The following is an 8,786-nucleotide window of genomic DNA, read 5'->3' on the forward strand; positions in this document are numbered from 1 at the left end:
TATTAGCTCTGGGCTTCAGCTTCTTCATGAGTACAGTGAGACTATGGAAATAGATTATTTCTAATTTGTCTTCCTGTTCTGAAGTGCCATGATTAAATTGTTTATTTATCAACCTATACACATAGCCACTTTCAAGAACCATAAAAATATCTTATATGGTTTTCCTTGGGGCTCCAGCTTGACCATGTCATTTATTGTATTGGTTAAAGGCAAAAATACTTCAAGTTTATCATCCTTGTTGGCATAAACACTTAGAACATCAAGAAGTCAATAATATCCAGTAATATCTTATTTTATCTCAATGTCTCATTTTAGTCATAAATATTCTTTATTCTCTATTGTAAAAATGCAATCTATGTCAATATCTTACATTCTATTAATGGCTAATTTGATTACATTATTAACCATTCAGGCTATTATTGTTTTGAGTTAAAACATGTCTTCTTAACCTATGAATAAATAATGATAAACAATATATATATGTAGAGTGAAGTTAAACCTATGTTGAAAAGCATCTAGCACAATGTCTTGTACTGGTCCTTAGTAAATGTTTCTTGACTGGTGATCAAGTACTCCACAAATTCTGTTACAAATAATGACTTAACAAAACAACTTTCTCATTATTTAAATAATCAATAGTAAATCTTTCTACGAGCTTACAGAGGCTTCAGGGGTTTTTTCCTCTACAATTTTAATGTATCCTAAAATAATTTCCCATTATCCTGAAATGTTGAAATTGCTCTGGATTAATAATTATATGAGTTCTTAGGGTATGTTCTTAGGACATGTTCTCACAATTGTGAGATTGTAGAAATGATATTATTTCTTTCATAATGGAATTCAGGTGGGTACAGCGACCATCTTATGAAAGAAAAGTGTATCAGGAAAAATTTCAGTAAAGATAAAATTCAGCAAACATCCAAAATTGATTAAAAGTTCTCATGTTGTTTGGTGACTTGATCTGGAATTGTAAGTAAATTAAAAGTATTGGTTTGTTGGCTTTTTCTGTCAGTTTTTAAGATACTTCCAAAAGCTAATTTAATAGTTACCTTATTTTTAGAATATTCTAGTTTTGTAAGGTACTACGAGTTAATGACAAGAAAAGGGCAAAGCCGTGGCTAATGGTCATGGCCGAATAAAGTCAAGTCTGTTGGCCTCAGGACTCAGTACAGGATCCATCTGCTTAGCCAGATTTTTTTCCTAATTGAGGAGAAATCAACTGGTTCCTTAATTTTGAAATTGTATCATTTCATTTTATTTTGATGGTTTTGCTTTTATATTCATAGTTCCTATAATGTTTCATATTGGTATATTTTTAGAAGTAAAATCTATACTGATTATTACGTTTTAGAGGCCTTCACTAGATTTGACTTTGTTACAACTAAAAATAACACTGGTGAAAGAAAATGTATGCTATGTAAAAAACATGCCAAACATTTTAAAACATGTATTTTTTATAAATTATTCAGTATGAAAATTCCTTGCTACTCATAAGATTTCACTTACCAATAGGCACAAGAAATGTTAATGTTCTCAGTAGAAAGAGTAATGCTAAGACCTTTGACACTGTGGCACTTATATTTTTAAAAAAATGAAAGTTATTTTATGAAAATATAATTAAATTCCTAATGATATATATCTTAATACAATCAGGCACTGTATAATGATGTTTGGCCAATGATGGACTGCATATATGATGGTGATCCCATAAAATGATAACGGAGCTGAAAAACTCCTGTTGCCTAGTAACCTCTTGATGATCCTGACCCTGTATAGGCCTAGGCTAATGTGTATGTCTGTCTTAATTTTTAACAAAAAAGTATAAAAACTAAAAAATAAGAAAATTTTAAAAATAGAAAAAAGCTTATAGAATAAGAATATAAATAAAGAAAACATTTTTGTTGAGCTATACAATGTGTTTGTGTTTCTGTTTTAAGCTAAATGTGACTACAAAAGAATTAAAAAGTTAAAGAAAATTAAAAAGTTTATAAAGTAAAAATTTACTGTAAGCTAAGGTTAATTTATTAGAGGAAAGAAATATTTTTATAAATTTAGTGTAGCCTAAGTACAATGCTGATAAAGTCTACAATTGTGTACAGTAATGTTCTGGGCCTTCACATTCACTCACCACTCACTCACTGACTCACCCAGAGCACCTTCCAGTCCTGCAAGCTCCATTCATAGTAAATGCTCTATACAGATGCACCATTTTTCATCTTTTATACCGTAGTTTTACTGTACCTTTTCTAAGTTTAGATACACAAATACTTACCATTGTGTTACAGCTGCTTACAGTATTCAATACAGTAACATGCTGTACAGGTTTGTTGCCTAGGGGCAACAGGCTGTACCCGATAGCCTAGGTGTATAGCAGGCTGTACCATCTAGGTTTGTATAAGTACCATCTATGATGTTTGCACAAAACAAAATTGCCTACCAATGCATTTCTCAGAAATTATCCCCATTGTTAAGCAAAGCATGGCTATATATAATTTCTAAATTATATTTGATGTGATTAAATCATGCACAGGTTTTTTTTTTTTTTTAAGACGATTTTATGTTTAACAGAAACTTTGAAATGATTTGTGTGTGTTTGAAAAACATGTCAACCTTGACTATAAAATCAAATTTTCCTTGGTAATATTTTACTGTATAAAAAAATGGTGGTCTTGTATAAACTAACCAAGGTTCCTAGAAAATCAGAAAAACAATAATGCCACATAAAAAAATGAATTAACATGATCAGACAACAATGATTCTGCCTCAGAGTTTTCAGACAACCAGCCAGCCCCAGGCACTGGGTTTTTGTCATAAGCTGCAGACTCATTTCAGAAAGACACATAATTCAGACATACCATTCTGATAAGTATGGTGGGCAAGCTTTCTCTAAATCATGAACAGTGCTGAATCATCAGATTATTTTTTTATATTCCTTCAGTGTAGATGCATCATTCTAAAAACATGGATTTCCTGCGTATTTGAATCAGAATAACATTTTTTAAAAAGAAGTTTCAACATAGAAATTATTTTGAGAAAATTCTTCAAAGCCCTGTATTTACTTCTCAAGTCTATAATAAAATAAAAGCATATCATCGTTTCTCAATCTTTGTTTCCATTTTGGTGTTTTTGCAGTACACAAGTGTGAAACTAAAAAGACTCCACATACCTAAATAAAAGAATAAAATGAGATGCTAGCTCCTCCAGCAAAAAAAGAAATTATATTTTAAAGTTCTCATTTCCAAAATGATTGCCTTAGAATAGGGGTTGTGAAAGCTTGGTGTCTGGGCCAGCAGCAGCAGCAGCACCTGAGTACTTGTAAATGCATATTCTCAGGTCCCACCCAGAACTACTGAATCAAAAACTCTCAGGGTCAGGCCCATAAATCTGAGTTCAACAAGCCTTCCATGTAATTCTGATACCTACTAAAGTTTGAGAAACACTACCTTTGGCCATGGAACGTAAATTAACAAAGCTAAAATAGATAGGTCTGAATTTCTGTAGGCTCACTGGTTCTCATTGGATCTCACTCTTGCCCACGGGTCACACTTGGGGATGTTTCCAAGACTCCAACCCAGATAAATTGAATCAGAATCTCTATCCTAGCACCAGCATTTTTAAAAGCTCTCTGTTGGTTCTAATGAGCAGGCAGGATAAGAGACACTGGTATGAGCTACACATGCTTGTTCTAGAGATCAACCTGCTGCATCTTAAGCATATACTAATGTGTGGTTACACTTGTTGCTCCTTTTTGTTGGTCCTGCTTCCCAGCTGTTCCTCATTATTCTATTATCTGAAGCTACAGAAAGCCAAAGAGCATGACAATTAAGAAGGTATTTTCATATATCTGTTGTTAATTTTTCATTCCCAAGTCTAGCTACTAGAGTAGCTTTCACATAAGTTGCTCTCATTTTGGAAACTTTTATATTCAATTTAAAAATCAGCCCACTATCCCTTAAGTTATTAAATAGACCCCCACTACTGATCTCCTGGCTTAGTTTTATCCCTTCTCAACTATTCTTCACATTGTAGTCAGTGTTATCTTTCCAAAATGCAAATCTGATCATGTCCAAACTCTTAAAAATGGCTTGCAAGGCTCTGCATAAGCTCTGTGTAGTCCTCCTGCTTCATCTACCCACGATTCCCCTTCCCAAATCCCTTGAATGATGTAGCCATACTAAAATGTTTGGTTTCTTGAACCCAGAATGTTTTTTCTCTCCTCCCTTCAGGAGAACACATGTTGTTCTTTTTACTTGGAACACTGCCCCTGACAGATGGTCACCTCGCCATTACTCCTTCATCCTTCAAATCTTTGATATAATCTTCTCCAAGAAAAATTACCTGACCATTTCAGCTTGAGATAACACCCTTTTTTCAGCTGATAGCCAGAACATAGAGATAACACCCTCTGAAAAACCCTGGACTCTCCCTTATGACACTTTTTTTTATAGCTTGCTTACTTGTCTGAAATCCCCAGCGAATTGGAAAATTAGAGAAGATATTTTCATATATCTATTGTTAATTTTTCATCCCACGACTGGCACAGAGCCTATATGTAGTATGTTTCCAATAAACTTTTATTGTGTAAATGAAAGGATGAATTTAAAGCAAACTAAAGACATACAATAGAACCAAATAAAAAATTACAAGTAGTCAAGAAATGAACCAAAGGAAAAAGTCAATAAGGTAATACAGAGTCAGGAGTGAAAGTTGTACATTAAATGTGTTTTGATAGTCATAGAGCCCAGATGACTGTTCTCCCAGATAAATGTCCTTTTTCTTACACCATCCCAATACTTACCCTTTTCTTTCCATCTTGCATAAAGTAATCGTCCTCTGGAAAAACATTTGAGAGATGCCATTAAATGAAAGTCCACATCTCTGAATTTGTGAGCATTTCCCAAACTGTGTTCCTCAAGCACTAGATGTACAAGATGTTAATAGACGTTTCATGTAAGATCTTTCTCTGGTCAAAGTTTGGGAGGTGCTGGGTTAAATTAAGTTAAGCAGCCTTCTTTAATGCAGACACATTCAGAATCTTTATTATGTTAATAAGCCTTATAAATCTCCAAAAGGAGAAATGGTAAGCATTTCTTTGGAATTCTTTTGAGAGACATCTTGCAGAATTAATTGTCAGTAAAACAGTCTGAGAAATATTAGCTTAAATGAATCAGTAAATTTCTCACTCCCAGAGAGTTGAGGGAAAAAGGGTGGGTGGGTGGTGTCACAGAGAGTTTTCCTCTATCTCTCAGGAAACTGATTGATAAGAATTGTTTTCCGAATTATGTTAACTTTGTGAGTTTAAAAAAGTTTATACATAAAACTAGTGACCAATTTATATACCTTCAAGACTATTTAAAAGTATGTCTTAAACATGTACAATATGCAATATATGTATAAGGTATGGATCTTCCTGTAACTATACATTCTTTTCAAACATACAACTGACTGTGGTACATACTATAAATGCGTTAACAGTTTAGGGGAAGAATATAGCAATGTCAGCTTAAATAAACATGGAAAAGTTAAGGATACAGGAGGGACCTAAATGGACCCTGAGAGAAAATAATATGGGAACTTATTGGAGTCTTGGAACTTGATTATGCTGAACAACAGAATGAGACACCATTCATTTCAGACCTTGGCACTAAGTGTGGTTCACTGGCCCAGCTTCCCTTTCTGAGGTGAATTCTTTTTGAGAAAATGATACCTTGACCAGTGTGGTTTAAATGGGTAAAAAGCTTATCCAATTGACCGGAGTGGAACCTACTAAGTGAAGCTGGTGGTTCCCCAATCTTCAGTTGCTCAAAAAGAATTCACCTCACAAAGGGAAGCCGGGTCAGTGAACCACACTTAGTGCCAAGGTCTGTTATCTGAGGAAAGCTACTTTTCAGGCACATTGCACACTTAATTCCAGAACTTTCTAAGCAGCCATTTTAGCTGATGGAAAACTTAGGACAGTTTGACAAATTTTTACTGTAAGAAAGAGCTTACACCATTAAAAAGTTTTTATACATGGGGCCATGGAAGTCTCTAGTGTAGGATCCTACACTTCCGGGTTTCGTCCAGAAGGCCCTAGTGGGCAGTGTGTATGGTATGTGTGTGTCTGTCTGAGTGTGCATACAAGAGTGCATGCTTCATCACTACCATTTCCGTGGGGGAAATGTTCCTCTTCCATCTGATGTGGTTCTGAGGCAGGCTGCCAATCACAGTTCCACTGCCTTCTAGCCACAGGGCTGAGCCCCAGACCTGGCCTAGTTTATCACAATAACCTGTCTCCCTAATCAATGAGTGCAATAGTCCAAGGGGTAGAGATGCGACCCAAGCAGGACCTGAGGCCTCCCCTTCATGTAATTAGATAAATGCTGGGAAAGAGAAAGGCTTTCTTTTGGTTAATAAACTATAAGAATATTGACTTGAGGCTGACAGGAGTCATCTTTCCTATCATGTGGAAAAAAGGCTTGCGTAAGAATGAAGTCATCACACAGAAGGAATCAGAGCCCAGAGACAGAGAGAAACTATGACAGCTTTGTTAGAAACCCCAGATCAAAATGTGCTCAAAGTCTACCCCATACTTAGGTAGACACGCTAGTTATGAGTCAATATTTACTTGCCTGCTTACTTAATCTAAGCAGGCTTGAGTTTGTATTTGGTTTCTATTACGAAGAGGGTTTTGACTAATGGATAGGCCACCCTTCTTTACACAAGGAGCCAAGGAAGGGATGGAGCCACTGACAAGTTTTCATCAGGATCCTGGCGAGTGTGTGGGACACCAGTGGTACTGGGAATTCAGGAAGAGGTGACTGGTGTTCAGGTGAGCCATAGACCTGCAGGATTACTAGGGCTTCCAGCAAAGTTACCGGTGATATTTTACATCCAGCTGCACCACTGGGAAGGACAGCAATAAACTGCTGACAATACCACATAGACTGTGGTCAACTGCAGATGAAAGGGTTCTGGAAATGGAGTTCACTTCTAGGAGCTTCATTTCAGATATTGCTCCCTTGGAGTTAAGAAGCATAAAGTCAGTGAGAAATATTTCATAACTTACCACAAACAAATGCTGGATATTTCCAGCAAAGGGAAGTCCTTACATCTACCAGAACTCCTTTAAGCAAGGTTGGGGTAGGCTTGCAGCTGTTATAATTTAAGTTACGGTTGTTAAGTTTAACCTCAGACTACTTACATGAGAGGAAGACTTGAGAAGAGATTAGTCCAGAGAAAGGGAAATATTGACAATAAACTTTGGCATATTCACAAGGCTTTGAGAAGATCAAACTGACGAGACAAGATGAAATTCTGGAGTGAGTTGTGAGAAATAATGCTGGCTAGTTATAAGAGTCTTGGGTTAGGGTGCAGCTTGTCAGAGAAGTTTAAATTGGATTTAGCGTGAATGAAATAGAACGCAAAAGGAGGATTTTGATGTCACATAATAATATAGACTTAGCATCACCCGTTTAACCAGCTTGCAGTATAAATATCACACAAAGATTAATTCTGCTTCCAAACACCACACGGGAGAAGAGAGCTCTAAAGTCACATTAGTCCACATCCACCGCTGATTTGCTCACATGCATCTCACACAGTCAAGACACATGTCTCTGCACTCTTGTAGGGGGGCCCTTGCTAGGCCAGATACCTGCACAGGATGGAGTGGTGACCGTCTTCCAGTTTCAAGGATAGATCTTAGGTAAATATTTATTTTCTCAGACATTATTTCCTACAACAGGACACCACACAGACTGGCTGGGTCTGAACTCATGCTGACTCACAAGGAAGCAGCACAGATGTGTTCTTAGAGGGTAAACTCAAAATTCCATGGGCTCTGCCTCCTAGCAGCTGACACTGGAGCGAACTTTGCTACCCTGCTGCAAATTGGTTGTAACTTTAACAATACCAAGTGTTCTTGAGGATGGGAATAAACTGCAAGTTTATAAAATGCTGGTAGGTGTATAAATTGCTGTGCCCACCTTGAAAAATAATTTCACATCTAGCAAAGTTCAAGATGTAAATACATTTGTACCCAATAATTCCATTCCCTAAGTATACACTCATGATGAGTATGTTCATGGTAGCACTGGCCAAAGAAAGGGAAATGATCAAAATGTCTGGAAATAGAGAATTACTAAATAAATTATAATATGGGCATACAATGGATAAAAATGTAGCAATGAGCATAAACGAAGAGCATGCCAATGTGGATAAATCTCACAATGTTGAACAACAACAACAAAAACAAACAATAGAAGAACACCTACTGTTGGAGGCAATATATCTAAAGTTCAAAAATATGAAAAACTAAACAATATATAAAGGATATGTCCATATGCTATAATAAAAAATCAGAATCCTGCTTAGCTCTGCAGGGGATGAAGAGAGCTGTGATGAGGGGCAGACACATAGGGGGCTCTAAATATCATAGAGAACACAAGTGTTTGTTTTATTCTTCTTGAAGCCACATATATAGTCATTACACATGTGCCATGTATCTGTATGTATCTTATACATTATATATGTTGTGCACACTCATTCACAAACATACACATAATTTCACAATTAAACAATTTTTATAAAGACTCACTTAAGTGGGCTCTTTAGTTATACAAGTGCAAGTCAAGTCCACAAACCTTCATGGCTCTCCCTTGGCTCCCTGGCTCCCAAAACTCTAGGGAGGTGAAACTCTACTTGCATAAGAATCCCAGGGGCTTTCCGAGAGAGGAAGGACCAAAATACCAACTCTTCCCTATCTGTTCTCTACAAACAACCACAGAAATTTGTGACCGTATCAC

Source organism: Propithecus coquereli, unplaced genomic scaffold (assembly GCF_000956105.1).
Source record: "Propithecus coquereli isolate 6110/MARCELLA unplaced genomic scaffold, Pcoq_1.0 Scaffold32, whole genome shotgun sequence".
In the NCBI taxonomy this organism is placed as follows: Eukaryota; Metazoa; Chordata; class Mammalia; order Primates; family Indriidae; genus Propithecus; species Propithecus coquereli.